The sequence below is a fragment of the Lepisosteus oculatus genome, chromosome 20 (genome assembly GCF_040954835.1).
Source record: "Lepisosteus oculatus isolate fLepOcu1 chromosome 20, fLepOcu1.hap2, whole genome shotgun sequence".
NCBI classification, from domain to species: domain Eukaryota; kingdom Metazoa; phylum Chordata; class Actinopteri; order Semionotiformes; family Lepisosteidae; genus Lepisosteus; species Lepisosteus oculatus.
Window position 1 is genome coordinate 13,508,166 of NC_090715.1, and position 22,771 is coordinate 13,530,936.

Sequence of the window (22,771 nt, forward strand, 5' to 3'; positions counted from 1 at the left end):
CTTTAAATCTGAAATTGACTAAGAACTGTTTTTTTTAATTGCAGACTTTTTCATTTTCTAGTTTTCTATTTAGTTTGAAACCTCCAGATGTATGTTTTTAGTATTTTTAATTTTGCATTCATGCAATGTGCATTTGCAAATCATAAGTGCCTCTAACACGTCTGTTCCTGAAGCCTTTCATCTTTCGACATGCTGCAAACTCTACAGTGCCTTCCAGGAGGTTCGGCACTAGTTGGAAGCATCTTTAGCCAACATCACTGTTTTGGGACAGTCCAGCTCATTAATCCCGAGCCTGCCTCTGTCAGCACTTTGTCAGTGTGCCAGTGCTGGGGTAACCCTGGTCACAGTCATCTTGTGCAGAAGATGCTCTCTTCTTCAGCTCAGTCATCTAGGCTCACTGCTGTAACCCTTAGACCAGTACCAAGGAAATAACAACAGTGTACACTGTACTTTCCTACAGCGTACAAACCTTTTCAGATTTTCCTTGTTTTACACACTGTGCATTCCGAATTTCTTCTTGTAACATTAGCACTGTTTGGAGAAGGGTTGTGGCACTCAATGAAAACACACCCAGCCCACAGACTCCTGGAAAGCTGTAGGGATCACCTATGCCCAACAGACTGTGCTCTGGCTGATTCAAGATTATCCATCCCCAGTCAAAATCCACCACCTGGGTAATACAATCTGCCATAGACATAGACAACTACTCAATCTGTAGGGAGCACCTTTACAAACAGAGTGATTGACTTTTCAGAGCTTTAACTACTCTGTTCTGTCACATCTTATCACAGCCCAGAATTCATGAGAATTTAACCTTTAAAACATGCTTTAAGATTTACACAATTGCAGTATTAACATGCTAAATTAGTTAGACGGTCAAGTACTATAACTGTTTTTTAGCATTCCAATGATAATCGTTATTCTGTCTAACCCATAGTCAATGAGCAATCATCTCTTTAACATTCTTCTTTAAAAACGAGTGATTTAAGAATTTCAGAAGGCAGAGTCTTAGTTTTTATAGCATATAATTAGTTACTAGTTTTAATGTTTAGTGATGTCAAAAGCCTGGGAAATTGCTGTAGCCTTATTTCCACTTTTGTTTTTGATTAAACAGCTGAATTTTGTGTTCTTATTTTCGTGCATCTTCATTCGGTTTTAGGCATGTCCTCATGAGTGATGATATTTGCACTACTTGACTTTCCTGTTTACTGTGTCATGTTCAGCCTTACATCTGGCTTTTATTGCTCTTTTCTTTTCTGTTATGATTCTATTCAAGATGAGATGTACTCATAGCCTGGAATGCACTGACAAATAATTGTATCATGTTATAAAGGGCTGATGGGACTTATAATTATGAGAAAGCCTAGCTAGTCTTTTTCCTTGTCTCTCCCTGGAAGTCCTGAGCATTTCCCAGGATGTTCAGCACAAATCTTTAGCACCCCATGCAGCTCATGAGGGTCATCTTCAGCCTGTTTAATCTGGGATTTCTATTTCTTAACTGAACTAATGATGAACTTCATTTTTTCACGAAAATCAAATTAATCATATAAATGGAAGTGGAAAATGTCTATACCTATTTAACATCCCGAAAATGCTGCAGGATGAAAGACTTTAGTTTGCTTGTTTTGCAGTGATCCTTTATGCACTTGGTGCATGATGGTTGGAACTGAAGGACAAGGATTTCTTCACCAAAAATTCTCCTGGTTCATTTTTATTGGACTGCAGGATCAGGCTCTTCCCTTTATTTATAAACGGAGTTAATTCTGACATGGGAGAAATAGCTTGTTTTGTAAAGCAGGGTGGTCAAGGTTTTTTTTAGCTGCAATTTCCAAATGTCTAGGCAAAATATAATTTTTCAGTTATCATTGTTATGATTATGAGCATGATTATTTGTGCTAAGCTATGCCATGGGCTGCTTGCTGCAGCAGAAGCATAAAAGTTATGATTAAAAATGCAAACATAGTTTTCTATGTAATGTTTATGAGAGTAGAATGAAGACTTTGGTCTTTCACTAAAAGCCCTATTCTTACCAATTCAAAAGATCTCAATCACAGCTCACCTTGGAAGACCGATTGATCAGCATTTCGACATGCAGATGTCTTGCAGTGGATTTCTATAGGTCCCTTTAGAGGAGGTTAATTCTTTCTTTTTTTTTTGAAGTCAGGACAGCTCAAGTTTTAATAATCTGACCTGCCTTTCTTGAGTGTGTGTCAGATTCTTTGAGCACATAATGTCCCAGACAGAAGCTACAAGTTCTCTTTGAGTTTGGCAGGATTTAGACTTAGATTATTATTCTTTCTACAAACATGTGGTTCAGTTAACTTTCGTTTGTTGTTTTTTGTGTGTAGAGAACCATATACAGTTCAAGAAAGCAGAAGATCTAATAAGTATAGGTGTGGTTTGCAAGAAAATAAATTATTATTATAAACAGTAGTAATGTATATTATTTGACACATTATAGTGCATATAAATGAGATGTCAATTTTGCATTGTTAAATGTACTGTACCATCTAGCATTTTTCCAATTATTGAGGTATACCTATATTTCTTTTCAGTATTAATGACATTTTATACTTGACATTTTCACTATGCAAAAAACAACTTCTTTAGACTGAATCTCAGAAAATCCTTTTGAGCAGAAGTACACAGAGACCATAAATGCCACATGTCCACATTAGAAGTCTGTTAGATATTGTCACGTTTTCAGTATGCATTTGCACTTGCCCAAGTATGCAAAGTATCACTCTAAGCTAAAGGCATATTTTAATACAATGTTTTCAGTCATGTTGTGTGTTTCATTTGCAGTTTTCTGAAGTTTCAAAAGGAGATCATTCGATTACGTTTTTGTTTTTATATGGCATCAACTGAAAGATTTTATTTGTATTTCCCTCAATAAATGTTATGTAGGGTTGAAGTTGGTTACACCAACCCTTCAGCAATATGAAACCTTTCCTCAAAATATCACTTTGATATTTCTAGGGGCTCTCCTCAGGGATACTCACTTTGACTTGTCCTTTGTAACCACTATCTCAAGCTGAATGTCACTCTCCTGTTTCTACTCCTGTTTTCATTAATACTCATTGCATATCCCTGTGTGCTGATCATGTACTGTATGCAGACGATGTCTCCCATTCCATGTCTCTTCAGCTCTCTACAATGAGAGTCAGAAGAAACATATCACTTACAACTGCAACAGATTCAAAAATTTACACTTTGACACAGGTAAATCCATTACACTGATGAATAATTGTCATCAACAGGAGGTCTGCCATCGCAGTAACAGTTCAGCAGTGTGTGTATCCTATTGAGGAAGCAGTACAACACACTTGCAGGTTGGAGATGCTGTCTTGTGGCATCTTGTGGAATCTAGACAAACAAAGTGTATACCTTGTCACTGGTCTCTGTGCCCTAAATACAAAATTACATTTTGAATGCTTGCAATTTTTTCTCTAAGAATCAACCTCTATACCTGTATTTAACTGTGTTATACATGTATTTTTGACACAACCCCACCTGTTAATGGACAAATGGATGGTTGAACATTTGCAAGTATTTTTTAACGAAGCCAATATGCATTCATTTGTCAAAGAGATTTGCAAGGCAAGGATTTTGTTCAAATGCTCGAGTGAAGAGGAGAGAGGCGATTTGGAGTTGCTTTAATTTTTTTAAAGCTATCTCGCTTAGAAAGCAGGTCCTTTTATCTTCAAGCAGTCAATAAGATATAAAATCTTTGCTCAAGGAGGGTGCAAATAAAAACAAAGATTCGATACTTTAAGATAGAGACGCTGTATGTCCCTTCTTTGCCTTCCAGGTTTTTTGGAGAAAAATATGGTTGTCGTTGTGGTTGTTGTTTTAATATTTATTTGTTGCAATATTAAGTTGCTAGTTCTTTCTCTTTTAAGACATTGGAGAGGTATTTAAAATAGAAGTATTTTTTTTTGTGAACTGCACAAACTGTGCACAAACTGTGTCTTAAGTTTTGGAGAACAACATTTATATTTAAATAGTATGTTATTGCTTTCACTGCAGGTGGACAATGAAAATATAGGTTAAAGGGGAAAAACACACAAAAAACAACGTCCTCATAAAGTCCTAAAGGGGAGAAGGAAAATTAATTAAAGTAGCATAGGAAGAGGTAATGCCCTTCAGAAGGTCAGGAGGTCAAGGGGGCGATGACCTCACTATGGCAGAGGTGTTAGGAACAGGATGAAGCTGTGCCTGACGCTGCCTCAGATTGGAAACACACCTTTAGTTTTATCACTGCGAACAAGGAGCAGCCAGGAGACAGACTCCTCTGATTGCAAACACATGGCCATCCACCAGCAGAGCTTGCTCCTTCCCAGACACTGCCTCTGTAAGGCGTAAATGAAGGCAAGGGGGAAAAAAAAGCCGAGCGTGGTTTTAATTAGTCTGTTTGTGTTCATCTCACTCTCAAACCTGGCAACGATATCATTCTTTAAAATTTGTTGCTTTTTCTCTGATTGTGCCCCAAGAAATGATCGGTTCCATATTCAGCAGACACAGTTTCTGCTGGTGCACTGAGAAAAGTAAACATGTCATTTGTAATTAAAATAACAGATCGGTGACAATATTGGGGTTGAGTCCCTCCTATTTGTAATGGATGAGTGGTTGTGACTTGAAACCAGTTGGAAGATGACTTTGGATTGGTTGAAGAAGGTGCATTTTGTTTGTTGTTTTGTACATCAAATACTGTAAAAAGAACATACTGCATATGAAACAAACAACCTTACCTCCACTCACTTTAACATGTTGTATCTTATTTTCCAAGTTGTTGAGGACCATCCTTATACTGAAGGCAAATTAGTCTCCATCAATGTCCCTGAGAGATACAAATGAACCCACGGTAATACGAAACCCACCCATCAGTAAGCGACCAAGCAATGAAACTGCTACTGTACAATCCCACTATTGTTCATTTTATCATTTTTTCTTTAGCTGGTATTTTCAAATGGTTTCCTGTATTTGTGAAGTAAGCTGTTCAGCAAAGGAGGCAAGGACAGCGACAAAGAAATAAAACAGAAGTATCTGGCTGGAGGTGTCCTCGATCATTTCATCAAGGCTGTGTGCGTGCACAGGGATTGTAATGTTAAAACGAAACTGCAGGTGAATAATGTGAATAACTAGATATGATGAGGACTAACTAGAGTAGAAGTGGCAGCAGAGGGCGATCTGAAGAAAGACATCCACAGATGAACAGAACAGAAAAGATTCTCGGTCAAGTGGCTGGGCACATGTGGAGAACAGTGATGAGCCAGGGTGGTGGAGAGGTGAATACCAGCTGGAAGACCAAAGGCGAGGCAGAAGGCAGAAGAAGAGAAAGAATAGGCAAGAATCCAACAACCGGAGATTAGAAGTTTCAAAGAGAAGACAGAGGCTATAATATGAAACACTCATGTGTTTTGGGTGGTTGAATAGGAGGGAAAAATAATCAAATTAATTCAGAGCTGAGTTTTTATTATAGCATATTAGGAATGATTTTCATACACATACCGTAGTAGGACTTTCTAATGAAAAGATCTATTACAAAACAAAAAGTAGCTGGTGAAGTCAGAGCTGGAGCAGGCATGTTGTAATATTGCTTTTCTCCATAATAAAAACAGATTTGGTGCTTTGTTCATTGTCAGGCTTTTGGACGAGGAAGTGTTCACCGTGAATTAAGATCATTTCACGGATTACAATACGTGCATTTTGATGTCACTGGTAGAAGGTTTCCATTTCTCATCTTGACCTCTAACTGTGTATGTTGTGTGTTTTTTCCAAGTGAATTCTGTTTGACATCACAAAATCTAGAGCTAGCTTTCTCCTTATTCTCAGAAAGAGATTACATATTTTGGAAAGTGTGCACATTTTTGTTTGAATGATGAATTGTTGCGAAAATGCGGGTTAAAAAAAATTAGTAAATGCTGAAGGCCTATGGAACTAAATGGAGGTCTTGTTCAGCCGTGATGATTTAATCAGTGGATGTTATTAATGGAGTGTTAACGTGGCACAATTCCACTTTTGTTTGGAACATTATTAGAAGATTTTAAAAAAGGAACAATATTTGTATGACAAACACATGACTCAATGGATGTTTTGGATATGAGGAAATCCAGGGAAATTAAGGTGGTAACGAATGCAAAAGTTGATCATGAGCTCATTTTTATTTTTTGGCTGAGTGAAGGCTGAAATGTTCAGTAGGTGGATTTAGATCAAATAAATAGGGATTACGTTCTGTACCTCATTTTTCATGTTGTGGCTAATTTTCTGAGGTACAGCAATATTCTTCTGAGTTAAGAAGTACTTGACGTATTAAAAGTATGTGAAATACTGTACTATTACTAATGGAAGAAAGCACAAACAAAACATTTCATTTAAGTTGAACAACAAAGGGTATACTTACCTAATCCAATTCTTTTCACACTTAAATGATATGTGCAGTATGTCCAATAATCCAATTTATTGAGCCAGATTTCTGTAGATAAAATAAAAAAAAATATTTTCTCTTCTTGCTATTAATCAGAGAAGCGACTGCAAACCATGATAAAAAGAAAGGGCATTTTCATAATGTGTTAATAAGAGTTTCTTATTATCTTCTAGGGTTTGCTTGTCCCAGTATTAATTCAATATTAATTGTCCCCGTATTCATGAGATATACATAGATTGTAATGACATTGCTTTTTTGGCAGGTTTTACTTTTATTACAGCTCTTTTATTGTTATATTTAAGTGAGATTTTTTCGCAGTGAAAAAGAAGGCTCCACGGCCGAAATGTTACGTTTTCTTTTATCTCTTTTCAGCATGGAATAAACCTATTACTTGTATTGTATTTGTGTAATTTATTTACCACATTAATAATGAACCAACCATATTGACAAACTCCAGCAATTCCTCCTGGTATTAGATGCTTAAATAGCAGAAAATGACATACATGCAACTATGTAAACATGCTTTCCAAGGCAGGCCAGTAATTGAAGAAATCCAGTTAGAGTATAAAGTATAAAACCATAATTAGTGATTCATGTTTGTGCAACTCATCCATTCATTTTGTTTGGTATTGTGAGATACTGTGTACTGTATGATAAAGTACTGTTCTGCGCCCCTGACACGATGGCATACTTAAGCATACGTTGAATAATTCTAAAACTAAGTCCAGGTGAACTTGAACTTGAAACTTTATTGCCATATGTAACCAGTACCTGTACTGGTACAATGGAAATTTTACTAATAGAAAGTCTTTCGATTGTTAAAATCAAGTGTACAACACAAAGTGCAGACAGTGCATCAAGACCATATACAAACAAACAGTAGACAATATACGAGTAAACAAGTAAACAGTTCGAATGTAAACAATTTAGACATGTGAACAATGACTGCAGATATGCAATCAATAAATTATAATGAGGTAGATTGTGTAGGTGTGGTCCGAGGGGCATGGCCAAATGTGTTCGCCAATCACACTGCTTGTGGGTAGAAGCTATTGAAGAATCTGGTGTAAGTGTCAATATGCTCTTGTATCTCTTGCCTGAGGGCATTTGGAGATTCATTTCACACTCACAAAAGTAAAATGAAAGATGAACAAGAAGTCTTCATATGTTGGAGAAATGAGAACAGGACTACGAGCTAAGTGGTTGGGCAGAGATCACAAAGAGTATTTGAGAACGTGGTAAAAAGGGTGGTTAAAATGATGGAAAAATGGGCAATTATATTCCAGGGGAAGCAATCTGTAAATAATTGGAAAGTTTTAGAAAAACATTAGTCAGTCTTTTAGTGATGGGGAATATGTGAACCAACTTGAAGGATAATTTTGGTTTCTTAAAGTTTTTGTAAGAGTTTTGGAAACCCTGTGAGATGACGTAGATACGAAGTCAGTGTAAATATGGTGGGGACGTTTAAAATGAGAAATTATTGCTTTGGAGAGATCTTTGATTCTCATGGCTTTGGATCAATGCTAGTAATTCTGAGGTTATTTTCAGGTGTCCATCAAAGCTAATAAAAATGTAAAGGGATAATTCTAAGTAATTACTGTAGCTTTCTGGGTTCTCTGTCCAAATGTAGAAGCTGAGTACTCCAGGAACTTTTAAACAAGTTATTTACTTATAGCTAATTCCAACCTCTTGTGATTATATTATTGATACTTTTTTATATCAACAGTTGCAATGAGAGGAGTTCATATACCCCTCTAACTTGTTTAGAAATGTGGTCATTTCTATAAAACATTTAGAGTTAGTGACTAGAATTCCACCAGTAGCCAGAATGATAAAATATTAATTAATCCGTTTTCACTTACTGCTCAGTTTAGTACAGTGGTGTGGTATGATTATTGTTCTACATAGTTTTTTTTGTTGTTGTTGTTGTGTTCACCTTTGAGCTTCAGATATATTCTTAGGGAGGAATAATGTAAGCTGTCAGTTACAAGTTCTGTCAGCAGCATCAGTCACTGTATCTTGACATGTACATCTGCCCCCGGTTTGAGAGCTTTGTTCCTGTGGTAGAATGACCGTGGTTGTGAAGTAAAATTCACATGTGCTTTCCAGATCAGCTCTCCCCAGGTGAAGTGTGCTGTGTGACCTCAACCAGATGAGTCCTCCTTTAATTCCATCCAGGCTCTGCCATCGTTTGATCAGCCTCACATTACCTGTTTTACAACATAAATAAATTAAATGTTCAGTCTGTTGAAAAGATGTTCCGTGTGAGAACCAGAAGAAATGTTCTCTTTGTTGGACAGAAATGCAGACACAACAGGTATTGAGCTGGTACAATTTGTGCTGGTAAAAACGCCTAACACTGCCAATATTGCCAGACAGCAAACTGAGAATTTCATATAAATTGGGATTACCTCACAGCAATTCATCTTCTATATCAGCATATGTACATGTTTCTATGAACGACGGCTCTTTGAAATCGTGTACAATGTACTTGCTGTGATTGGATAAAGTCAAGAAAAAGCTATTGCCTCAATGCAAAAAAATTAACAAAGATATGTTAAATCTTTGGATTTACTAAATGCATGACTGTCAACACATGACTCAAAATAAATGTAGTCAAATTCAAAGCTTACAGCAATGATTATTTTTTGCCTATAACACACAGCAGGCAGCATGATATAAGAAAAAATTAACCCTTACAAAAAAAACTGTGAATATAGAGAATTTGTAGGCCTATTATAAAGCCAGCCAAGCAGAAACTGTAGGGAGTCAACTTTTAAAATGTATTAATTCAAGGTGTTCAAAATAGGAATGTTACTGTCCAGGAGGTGTAAGCCATAACAATTTAATTGCAAATATTTCTTGCTGTTAATCAGACCCATGAATTTAATCAGTTTAACAAAGTTTCATCTTAAAAATTCTTCTTCCAGCCTGTATTAAAAAATGAGTTTCTGACCACAAAACTTTGCCTTGTGTATTCTGTTCACCTGTCAGTTTGGCCACCCAAGTATTTGTAAAAAATTGCAAAACAATGACTATTATAATATTATCATTATAATTATAGTAGTGTTATAAATGTATTTTCTGTGAAAATCTCGTCTAACATTCTGCATAGAAAGCAGTTCCATGTATTTTTGGTAAATCAGAATTGGGTGTTTGTTTCATCTAGTACAAAATAACAGTAAAAGTGCTCATCACAACCAAGTCAACACTATGCGCTATATTGCCTTTTTAATCTGAACTCGGCCTTAGGCTGCTCATCCTGTCAGGTCTTACGGCTTATTGAAACCTGTGCTGTGTTAGTTTGTTTTTAGTTTTTGGTAGTGTATACAATTGGAACAGTGCTTTATATGAACACCTAAAAGCTGATGTTAGCTGTTAACTAGAGCACAGACTATCCTGAAGTCTACTGTCTACTAAAGTGGCAGTGGCTTGGATTTGCCAGATCTATTGTTCTTAGCGAGGTTGTAGAAGGAGCTAGAAGAGAACCAGAGTTCTATGTGCTGGGTTGCCATGCAGCAGTGTCTCACCAGGTCCTGAGGGCTTTGTTCTCCAGCTGATGCCAGGTTTGCCAAGGGCACTTTGGGCCTTGCAAGTAGACTGGTACAGTAGCTCTTTTTCATCCCTCTTCTGCTGGAGAAGGGTCATTGTTGCAAAGAGTTGATAATAAATACATCAGTTCTGTTACCATTGTGCTTCATGTTTATTATGTGACACTATATAATTTGATGTGTGTCTCTAAGGTTCCTCTTTTGTAGACCTCAAATTACTGCCACGTATCCCAGCCTCTTAGGCAAATCTGTGTCAATTTATACAAGCTTCCTTTTTAAAGCCTTGGGTATGGGCTCTTCTCTTGAATTCAGCATCAGATGTATAGAGGGAATGCACAATTCCATTCCCTTTCCAAAACTAGCTGGAAATTAACAGGAGGACTGAAAATTCATTTTCTCTGATGAAATGATCAGTCGGAGCTCAAGAATGTATTAATCTGTGCCTTGGTGCTGTTGGCGTTTTGTTCCTCTTTCCTTTCTAGAAGGTGGAATAATGTTTAGCAGATTTGGAAACTGGCTCTGAATCCCCTCTGCTTCCAGGCGCACTCCCTGGTGGTCTGTTTCTTAGTCAATCAGAACTGTACAGTAGATATGCCACAGAAAACACTGCTCTGTTTCCTCTGTGGCATTCGCCAGCTGTATGTGTTGTTTTTGTTACACCTTGGCCATGTTCAGTGTGGATCTTTTTTTTCTCCTGAAGGTTGTCTCCTGTGAATACAAACCAGCAATTGCACAGTGCCATTTTGCTGAAACTAGGCTTTTCAATTAAGGATGTGTAATGTTAGATGGTCTGTTTATACACGTCAATGGTAATCATATCCATCAATTAATTCATCATCATCATCATCAGGAAAGTACTGTATCTTTATGCTGGTATAAATCAAAGCATCTATCCATCTAGTCACAAATTCCACAAGTGATCAATATCAGTATAGATCTAATTTCCACCTTTTCACAGAGTGAATGACATCTCAGATGAAGATCACATTCCTACCAATGGACCTCATTGGAAACGTATCCCAAGTCCTCCAAATCCTAAGGTCAATTGACCACTATAGCCAATGGGTCTAAGAAAGTTAACACGTCTAAGGATTTACACTGTACATACTGTATCTCCATTCTGAACATAATATGCCTCAGGGTTTGGGTTCATGCCTAAAATTCCTTAAGTATTAAACAGGATAATTTTCACATTGCATTGCTTTCCAATGCATTACAAAGCAATTTTTAATTTTATGTTGGACTGTGGCCACAGCATATGGGCCCAGGTGGCTTGTTTACAGCACAGTGACCCCAGTCCGTTATATATTAACTTTATATGTAATAGCACAGGGACTCTGGGAGCTCTGCTTAGAGTACAGGGGACCCTAGGGCTATTTTTCATAGTAAAGGGGGCTAAATAGCCTCTATTCAACTTATAAGGACTCAAGAGCCATGTTTTTCAACCCTTTGTCCATGGACTGGCACGAGGCCCTGGAGCAATGCTGTCTGGACCCTGCCAGACAGCCTTAAGTTAACATTACCGATTTAAATTAGAGTTGGTCCCAGGTACAACAAAGATTGAGAAACACAGCCCTAGAGATCTTTATGTAATAAAAGCAGTCTGTTGGTTGTGAGCGCCTGACTTCAGTCCAGATTACAGTACAATAACTACTTAAGTGTGATTGGTGCAGATATATCCTTAGGTCAGACATGAGAAAAAGGATAGACTAAAAGCTTCTATCCCAACAACTAGGAGATACGGTACAGTAGTTCGATGAGAGCAACGGTACGTTGTGCTTGATGGCCAATCATCTCCCTACTTTTGGTACCATCCACTGTCCAATTCAGTTAGTTAGGCATTTTAACCAGTGTGAAAACATCAACTGGTTTACTTAGATTTCATTGGAGTAGCTGGAAGATTTTGGTCTCCTTCCCCACTGTGGTCAAGACAAGTCATGAATTCACAAGTGAATGAATGAATTCAAATATGAACTTTTCTGGTGATGCAATTCAATGTAGAGGAACATTTTGAGTTGCTTACAATAAGCCTATACAACTTGTGAGCTAAATGTAGGCCTTCATAGCAGAGAATGAACTGAGACTCCCAGAGAGTGTCTGATGGTGACTCAGGACAGAACTACTCTCCTTTACCCTGTCTTCCTTAAACATCCTTTTGGAATAATAGTTGTTTCTGAGGGATTTCTGTCAGACGTTTTTTTGCTGAGCGTTGTAGACACTTTTTCTGCTGAAATACACTGCATTATTGTCATCATATAAAGTTGTTTTTTCAGATATTCAAAATATTTTTGGGGAAAATAAACAATGCATTTTCTGGATGAAATGATATTTGAACAAATGCTCTTATTGATATAAAATGAACTGTATTGAACTCTCCAGGAACTCCATCCAGCTGTACTGCCACGTTTTAAAAAAAAAAGAGATGCTATGGTCCTCATTTAGAGTGATTGGGAGAACATATGAATCTCGGTTTATAAAATGCAGCTTTAGAATATGAAGCCTATTTCAATTGCTTTCTTTAGGCGATCTTTAAAATATAAAGTACATAGACTGGGGTCTCTAAAAAAGAGACCTGCACAAGGTTAAACCATTATTTTCTTTTTCCTTTTCCCATGTTGAAAGCACATTTGTTTGTACTTATTATGCCGCAGCCCCTTTTTGTTCAGTTCATGCTGTTGATACCACTGCATGTCCATGGACCCCCAGTTGGCCTTCCTTGGTTTGATGTGATGTATTGACCCTATGCCAGGATTTACATGACTTAGTCATGTGTCATGATTCTGCTGATAAGGAAGCTGTGTGGAATTTCAGCAGGCCCTGGCTGGTTATAGTGACTGGAAGTGTCCTGCGTACAACCATTTGGTGGTTAATTTTAAGTTTAATGGGGTCGCATAGAGTTTGGGGTTTCTTGTCTGATCTTCAATTTCCCTATCTCTGTGGCTCTGAGATGGAATAGTATCCCGTTCAGAGAGGGGGGTAGTTGTGTAATTCCAGTCCCAGCATGCTGCCTGTAGTTTCTGGGATGGGCTGTGATTTTCAAAGCACTCGCCCAGAGAAGTGTCTTCCTGATGATGTACGCATGGAGAGATGGTTAATTCAACCTGCTACTCATTAACATTAATTGAAAAAGTTGCACTGAGCCACAACAGATAAGTGTTTAGTTCTGGAAGATTATTACTATATAAGCATGTTTGTATTTGTGTATATTAACAATGTGTAAATAGGACATACACACTAATCAGACACAAGCCCCTGCTTCTTCCCACAGACGCCGACGCACGTCCTAATTATCCAACCACGTCCCTTGTCCTGCACCACACCTCCCGACCACCCACTACTTAAGGGCTCCTCTCCTACACCTCCTCACTCAGTATTAAGTTCGTACTTATAGAGCTCCCCTTCGTTAAAACCTCTTCTTCTGAGAAAACCATCGTCTTTAGAAATCCCGGCTTCTAGACCTACGCATCCTCCTGACCACAACTTTTGGCAACGTGACTCGGCTAAGTAGGCCCAGCTTCCACTCTCCACTAAATTTCCCTGTCGGTCATCTTTAGCTCAGCCCCGCATAGGGTCCAGTCCCCTTGCTTAACCCTCCAGCACCTTGCACATACCGTATTTTTTTTTTCCCTTGGATGCAAAGACACCTTCTTTTGTTGTGTATGTCACAATCCACACTTAAAAAAAAAAGCCTTGAACTTTATCTGTGCTTATGCTGACCTATGCTTGTACCTCTGGAATTTGCAGTCATGATTTATAAATTCTGATAACCTCTGTACAAGATTGGCAATCATAGGTAAAAATATACATGAAAACGCAATGTCAGGAAAGCAATAATTTCTTCAGTTTCAAAGGAAAACACGTCTGAGTAAAATCTCAGCAAGACATATACAGTTCATATTTTTAATATGCTCTGAAATGATTCATGATTGAAACTCATGCTGATCTCTGTGTTTTTCAAACACCACGGACAGATCTTTCATAACAATCACAGTGTGAGACAATTGAAAAATGGCATCAGATTGGCAGCATTTAGCATTAAGCTTTTTTCATTGTTGGTGCAGAAGGTTTGAATAAATAAAGGGGTAGAGCTGTGTGGCTTCAATACAAGACTAAATCCATCAAAAAGTGCTACTGCAGTGCCTTTATCCAAATATTAAACAAATACAGAGGAAGGCTGCTCCCTACTAATAGGAGGTTAGCGCTCCAGTTTCAATTGCTTGCTCATCACAACATCCATCCATCCATTTTTAACCACTTCTTCCAGTTCGGGGTCGTGTGGGAACAGTACATCAGTCCACTGTAGGACACACGCAGGCGCAGCCACACAATCACTCCTGGGCCACTGGAGGAAACCAGTGCACTTGGCAGAAACCCAAGCTCTATGCAGAGAGCACCCCGGGTCCAGAACTTTAATACAATACCAACACCAATGCCAACCACTGTGCCACTGTGCCACCTCGTCACAAACATGTCCATCTAATACATTATTCTTTGACTTGAAATAATAGCTGTGTCACCAGTTAGCTAACCATCCTTTGACCTTCTTTTCCCCTGATATTTATTTGCTTGTATCACTTACATCCCTTTTAAGTCATATGTTAGTGTACTAAGAACACAAGCACTTAAGTAGGTCATTCAACCCATCTCGCAAGTTTGGTAGCTACTATCTAACTGATCATATTAGTTAAGCACATCTGCATAACATGCATAACAAAATTCAGTAAAATGTAAACATTGCAGAGCGAGAGTGGAAGGGATAGTTGTGGTGTACCTGACAGGACCCTTAGATAAAACCCATGCCAGATCTGGGCCTTGGACCAGAATGGCATCTGGGGAGCCAAGAAAGCAGAGCCAGGTGAGTCTTCTTAAGCTGAGCACACCTGTGCTTTATAAATGGGAAAGGAAATGAGAGTGCAGAGGTGTGTTTCATTTTCTTTGTTTCTGTTTGTGGAAGTAAAAGTGTAAGTACTTCCAGTAAAAGCCCTGGATAAACATCAAGTTGGTGAGGAGATCTGGGAAGAGACGGTTTTGCCATGATGACAGTTACAGTAGGCACAGTTATGTTAATTTGAGGATAATAAACCATTAAAACTTCAGAATCCATTACATGAGCGTTCCTCAGTGGGGTCTTACCATATGGAAAAGGCTATTGAAAAGAATCCTATCAGCAGTTCTTGTACAGGAGTTAGGAAATGTAAGGGAGAACAGGCATGCATTCTTTGGTCATGCAATTCCCAGTTAAATGAATGCTCGTCTTGGTGATGTACAGGATAACCTCAATGCACTGGTTTCAAACTGACGTTTCTCACATTACAAATGACATGGGTAGCTTAATGGAACTTTAGTCATGTAAATTACATTTAAAATCTTCTGCAGAGAAATCGGTATATTCAGTCAGGTTTTCTACAGTGCAATTTTACTGTAATCTCTACAATTCTCTATACAGTACATCACAAAATACTAGGCAGTTGGCCTTTCCTTTTTTTAGATTTATGAATTGCACATTTGGCAGTCTTTATGAAAAAAGTGTAAATTTAATTCTTTGTGTTGTGCACTTTTAAATAGGTCATGTTTTTACTATGAAGTGCATTCATAGAGAACTCAAAACCAGTAATGGCATAGAGTCTTACACATTCAGGACAAGGATATAACATCAATCTACAGCTCCTCGGTCCCACTTGCATTGCACTATAGTCATATTTCCTATTGGTTTAGTGGAATTAGTCCACCACACATTTGCTTTGTCCACAGTTCACTAGATATGACCCAGATGTTGCCTGGAAATCATGGCTTTTGAGAAGTTTAAAATGCTGCATATATACTTCACATGGCTTATGTAACTAATTTAACTACTGAAGTCTCAGGCAGTGCAATGTGTTCCATATGTGTATGTTCAAGTATACCAGTGTAGATATCTCATCTGTCTCCTTTTACAGTTACACAATAAATATATACCGCAAGGTTACACAGTGTATAATGTAAATGTAATATAGTTTGTAAACTAATCACATTTGTAGGTGATACTTAAATAGGAGGATAAATGAAGCTGTAGAAGCTACAAAGGAAATTTATAAAGACCTGGTAAATTAAAGACGGGACCAACACTTGGTAGATTATATTTAATGTAACGTGCGGAGAATTTATATTCAGGTAGTGAAATCATAAACTATATAGAATAATCCTGATAAAGCTGTCTTTGAAAACATCTTCGGTCCTGTACTACTAAAACAAAAATTTAAATCAAGTGCTTTGTTAACAGTGACACGATAGCTGCTAGAAAGACCTCATTTTGAATAATGTACCATTTTGGTCATCACATTCATAAACAGTTATGGCTGCTCTGAAATCAGTTTAGCTGAGTGACCAAATACAGTATGTGCCTGCACTGACAACCTTAGAGATCTGAGTTTTTAACCTTGAGAAGAGAAGATAATGCCCAAGACAAGACAATAACCAAGTGGAATTCTACAGAATCAACTGTGAAAAGCTGGATGCAAGTGGAAACTATGGGATCATGATTTAACTCTGAAAATCAGACAAAATGGATGAGATTCTTAGATCAATTACGTACCATCAATCTAAAGGAGCTGGATGGGCAGAATTATTTGGAATTTTCTTATGTTCAAACGTGTGTTGATTTCATACACTTCCAGACTGGATTGTAAAAAAAAGTGTTTTTTTAGTTTCTACCCCCGCCCTGACTGCCTGACTGCTGAAATTGATTGTTAAGTACAGTATGTGGGAACAAGCTGATCTAACAGGCAAAAAGTCATAACACTTTAATGTTTTTGCTCTGTTAGAAGAATTATTAGTCAACATCGTTATTTAACTGCATATTTAAAAAAGAATAGGGGGAATGGCATTCAACACAGCTTAGGAACATTCCAAACAGATTCGTTTTTGATTGGAAGTTGTTTCTTTTTTATGGCCCTGTTCACCTTGGTAAGTCTCAGTGGGCATTTCTTAGACAGCTGTCACAGCTTGACCATGTTCTGTGCCACGGAGGTTGGTTAAGATTTGGCACATGCAGTGTCCAGCATATGATCTCACGTTCTACTCTAAATTTTCCTGGAATGTCTTATCCTCAGTTCATTGTGTTTGAACTGGACAAAAGCTTTTGGCTCGCCTGATTTACTCTAAGAAACGAAAAAAATATTTAAGCTTACAACGGTATTCTCGCAATCGAAGTTCAAACATTTCTGTGAGAATTTCTGCCACAAAGAGTTTTAAAACTTAACAGAACTAGAACAAACCTTGAGCTCAGATGAAAGGCTAGTTTTTCTGGTATAGCTATGGACCAGTGAAGACTCGCCAATGATAAATTCCAGGTACATAATACATTTCCTTGATATTAAAAGTATTTGCACATTTTGGCCTTTGTCAGCTGTAGCAGTAGAACTCTGAACAAGAGTTGTGCAGATTGATATTTAGGACTAATTGCTTTCCTTAATGACTGTTGGATCATCTTTAACATTTAGTAAACAGCCAAACACTAGTAAACAAGACCGTTCTTTTCAAAACTGAGAAATGCTGTTCTGAAATGTAGATTGATGGACAGAGTTAGGTTTCCAGTTGGTTTTAGTTCAGCTGGAAAAAAGAAGGTATATTGTACTTTTCAAACCATGTGTAATTTGCGTCAATACCAACCTGTATTTCGGTACTTCAGTGTGGTATTAAAGAAACCAATTCTTTAATAATAACACTGTTTTTCATTACCAAATGTAAATTGTTTTCAGTAGTTTAATTATCTTAGATTCATTACAGTATATTTTATTAAATTATGCTGGAAATATGTTGGCATCTCAATGAGTAGTTAACAATCTGGCACCTTGTACTTTGTGCCTCTTTATAAAACTCTTGAGGGTATTATTGTTTTAAGAAAATAATCTAAATCAAGAATGCCTGAGACCCACTTAGCAACGAATGGTGTTGTTTCAGTTCAAGCAGGCATTGTAGTGAATAATCATTGTCAACTGCAGACTTAACTGCTTTTATTAGGCCTTATTTTGCTGTGGAAAATATATGCGAGCAATTAAACTCGAAATGTCTGAAGCCTTTTTTTAAAGCAAAATGGTAGCTTAAGTTTTGATTTGTTGGCTAGCCATTCTGTGCTCTTAAACGTTCTGTGTGATTTATAACGATGGTGTCTTGTTTCCTTTTCACTCTCAATTTGTTGTCTGCTTTGGAATGCTGTCGGGTGGTTACTGGATTGGAGATAAGATTCCCAATGTGGGTCATGGTTCAGAAACAAGATTTATATCAAATAAGCTTAAAAGGATTTGGCATCTCTTGATACTTATTACTTGACTTTCGGAAAAAAAACCTTGACGTTTGGGACTTATGGAAGAGATGCTGTCTTGCACTGTGGGAGCAGTGCAGTGATAGCCCGGGTTGATTTGTATTCAGTTTCATTGCTCTGCCAAAATGCAGAGAACAAGACAGGGTTCTATTCATCCAACTGGCTGCTTTTTTTGTGCTATGATGTGTGAATGTTCGTATACAACTTACAACCCCCATGTGTAAATATGCATAATAGGGTTGGGCAAGTTACAAAATCTAGATAGGATGCAGTTGAAGTGTTGTTGGGCCTCTGGACACCCGTCCTTGCTATTGTTTACAGAAAATGCTGCCACAGTGCCCAGGTCAGCATTTAATAATACAGTAGAGATGCACCTGAAGTCAGGGATTCGAAACTGCTTAGATGGCAGGAGTTGTGTTGACAAATGAAATGTTTTTTGTGTTCAAGATAATTTGTTGTTAACGACATTTTTTCTTCTGTTGAGATTTCTGTAGGAGACAAAGAGCAATTGACAGTTGACATTACCACATTCTGACTTGCCCTTTTGCACTCTTTCGGGAAGCCTCCTCAGTGGCTTGCTACACCATTATTACACTGCACTACACCACTACAAAATCACGTCAAGATGTGCCTCTGGCCCTCCCTCAATACAAGAAAGCTTATGCACGTTCACTTCTGTTGTCAGGCATCTAGGATTTTGAATGCAATTCTAGAAGATTTCAAAGAAGCAGAAAGTGGCATGTTTCTATGAGGTACTGCATTGAAGACACTTTAGTCTCCTAAACTTTTTTATAATACTCTGTCCCCTTTCCTAGAAGTGTGGTGTTAATGGGTTGTGGGTTCAGTTTCTGCAGCAGCTGTACGGTACCTTGACTTGCGGTACTTTACCCTCATTGATCCTGTCCACCCAGCTGTGTGAATGGGGACCAGAGCTTCTGGAGGATAATCCTTGCAATGGACCAATCTTCAGGGACGGGAGTTGGTGGCGGGTGTTTCATGTGTTGTCTTGTTGAAAAGCTATTGCCCAACGGACGTTAACTCTTCCATTTTTCTACTAGTTTCTGAAGCTTTACAAAAACTGTAAATATTACTGTATTTTCTTATAAAATGCAAAATAATGAGATTCAAATGTTGGAGAACAGATAGGTAAACATGTTAACCACAGGCGTTAACTCAAACAAGGAATAGCAATAAAAGTACAAGTGATGAAAACGTCAACTGTATCGCCTAAGCGGACATGGAGAATAAATGGCAAAACACCATTTTTAATAAACGTTCGAAATCGCGTGATCGTTTTTAAACACACTCTTGATACTATTTGACTCACAATCATTAGCCAGATGCAAGAGTCATTAAATTTGGCAGAACTGCCCAGCCTTACCTCACCGTACAACTGCAGTCATCGCCTACTTCTCCCATTCGGGTGCGCTTTCGCACTCGATAAACTACAACACCGTTTTTTTTTAAATATAGCATGGTTACCCATAAAATCATGCATTGTTTCCACATCATTAAACAGTACAGACTACCCATACGGTTATTTAGAAGGCACTGCGGGAGAAAAAAAAAAGTTCACTGTGACTCTGGGGATGGCATTTTGTTTTCGGCTCAGCTGTGGGTAGAGGGAGTGCTGAAATTTATGTCCCTTCATGATGAGGAAATGTCTTTTCCAGACTTCTGTAGAAATTCCTCCCGTTCTGCAGGGATCCTTCTGTGCCACAAGGGGTGAATTTTGATGTAAGGCTGTTTTCTGCTGCTTTACATTACTGTGGATTGGCATTCCACTGGACTGGTAAGCCTTGATTTGCAAGTGGCTTAACCATTGTAAATCTTTTGGCATTGTATATTCTCGGTTGTGGCCTTTCATCACGACTTTAACATAAAGCTGACAGTTGTCCGAACCATGATGAAACACAGCTGAAGTACTGAGACTTTCGTTGACATTTACAGGCAGTTTAGTCAGGGATGAGAGAGGGTTTAAGAAGGACTGAGATGTCTTTGTAATGCCTTCTGGGTACACAATGCAGTATTTCACTCTTGCGTTACTGAACACTTACACCAAGAAACTAGAAATGTAAGCTGTTTCCTAAATTATTTTTTCCTAGTCGTTGACATGCTGTTTAATTCTGATTCTTAGAAATATTTTCCTCTAGTTCTCTATTGGCACAATGAGTAAGCCATCCTGGCACTTTGATGACTGTGGTGGCCTTGAATGTTCTGTGAGCTGAATGTGATTACCATCTGTCCAGTTTAGGATCAGACTAGGATCTGTAGAATGGCACCATTTTCAAATTCTGTGCATTGTAAAACATACGTGGGCAGTGAAAAGGGCAACCATGCTCACTATTAGGGAAAAAAGCCATAATCTTGTCTCTGAAAAAGAAAGAATTACATTCCAAGGTCACATTTTCCTTTTTGGAAAAGGAGAGAACATCCACACTTTAATAGTTTAATAACCACCAAGATGAAGACACTTTAATAACCATCAAGATGATGATTTTGTCAGAGTTCCATGGTTTTTCCAATATGTTGTCATTTATTGATTTGGGTCAAAGGAGAATTTAATACAGAATATAGTCTTTTGTTATATCACTTTAAACATTATCTAGAGGGTTGAACGGTTCTTGATTTAGTCATTAATCAAGTTCTGTGTCAGCCCCACTTTCCTGTTTGTGATGTTTTTTTGTAAATTGGTACATTGCAAAAAAGGTATTTAATATAATAAGATATCAGGCATGTTTTGAGGTTTCTATGTAGTCACAGACCTGATATATTGAATGACTGTAGTGAGGAGATGATTCATAATTCAGATGTTTGGAAACAATATTGCAGTGATTACTATTTTGTTGAAAAATGTGGTGCAATTATGTTTGCCAAACACCACAGCAGTATGTGATGTATTGCAGTCCTTTCTTTTAGCTTTAATTTATTTTTTGTGTAAAGTTTTCAAGTTTATGATTATTGGACAGCTAACTGGTATTTCGGTTACGCCACAGTAAAAAACGTCATGACAGTATATAATTGTTCCTGGGAGCAAAATAAAAACACAAGTAACAATGTACACAGCAATGCCTTAATCCAATCCTTAATGATTGTTTTCTTCTGATAAAAAGTACAATTAACAAAGAACACATGCTGGAGGGGAAAACAGCATGTTATTATTATCACCAGGTAGGTACTGTACAATAATCATTGCTTGAAACCAATTAGCAAAGCAAGATCGACTGGGTATACAGTATAATACAAATACCTGGGTGCTCATAATAAAAATAATATCACACTAATAAAAGAAACAAAACCATTCTTTATAGTTCCTGCTACTTGTATGTTGGAGCGCTGATAACACATGAACTGTTATCTCAAAGGAACAAGAAAGGGTTAATTCAAGCAAAGGAAAAGCTCCCCCAGACGTGCTTCATATGGTCACACGGGTGAGAATGTGTGCCCCTTTACACCTGCTCTGTTTCTTCTCCTTTATATTCTCTCCCCCTTCCTCTCTCTCTCTCCCCCGCGCCTGAAGAAGACTTCGCAGCCGAAACAGCGTTTCCTCTTTGTACTTTTCGGCATTGAATTAAACTGAATTAAGCCAGTGCACATGGCTCCACACTCAAGCACTTGCCTCCAATAGGAATATTGCACACTGAACATCACGTCTTGAAACATCGCACTTTTTTGGAGTTTATTAACCAAGGTGTCTTGACTACTCTGGCTTCAGCACAATTCAAGTCTGTTGTTGGCTAGTTGACTAGTTGGCATTTCCACTTGTGGGATAAGGTAAAATTGAGGTGATGCGGTGCACAGCATTAATATTGCTCAATGAAAGTGACACAAGCGGATTACCATGTGAGACAAGAGCATTGTTTCAATTTGACTCCACCCTCTAAAATGCCTACAAGGCTGTCGGATGAGCTTCAAGATGTCTCATTAATCATTGTAAAAATACCACAACGCCACTACATAATGCGGAAAAAAATTAAAAGTGACTAGGCTAGTTAGATTTATTGAGTAATGGGTCTTGACAGCATTACGTGAACTTAGTCATTAAATGCATAACTGTTAAAATAATGTGCTTTGCTTTAGAAGAAGACAAACATGAAGAGAATCAACCAGGTTTTGATTAACTCCACTTTTTGTTTGGAATTAACACTTCAGAGTCATTTTTATACAATAGGAAAGAATCTGCGTTTTTTAATAATATCACACTTGAATGAAAATGTGGCAGCACACATCTCATAAAAACATCTTTTGCAGAGTACTATGTACATTTTGTTAACATTATTTGCTCTGCAATTAATGAAGCTCCTTAAACTAGCAGCAACATTTTTCCTAGACAAGAAGATCAATTTCAAATGTTCTGCCTTTAAAATGAAAATTGAATAAACAGAAAAAATCTTTCCTGGACTTATGTTAAATATTTTAGGTTGATACCAAGACACTTTCTAAAAAAGTGAATTAAAAAGCAATTATTTATTTATGAAGACACTTTTGATTGTT

General features: G+C 37.7%; 1 long non-coding RNA gene across 2 annotated transcripts in view; it reads left to right on the forward strand.

Moving 5' to 3' along the window:
• The window catches only part of LOC138224372 (uncharacterized), a 77,555-nt gene that overhangs the window by 5,377 nt on the left and 49,407 nt on the right, over positions 1-22,771 (forward strand). The gene's annotated exons all lie outside the window — the stretch shown is intronic.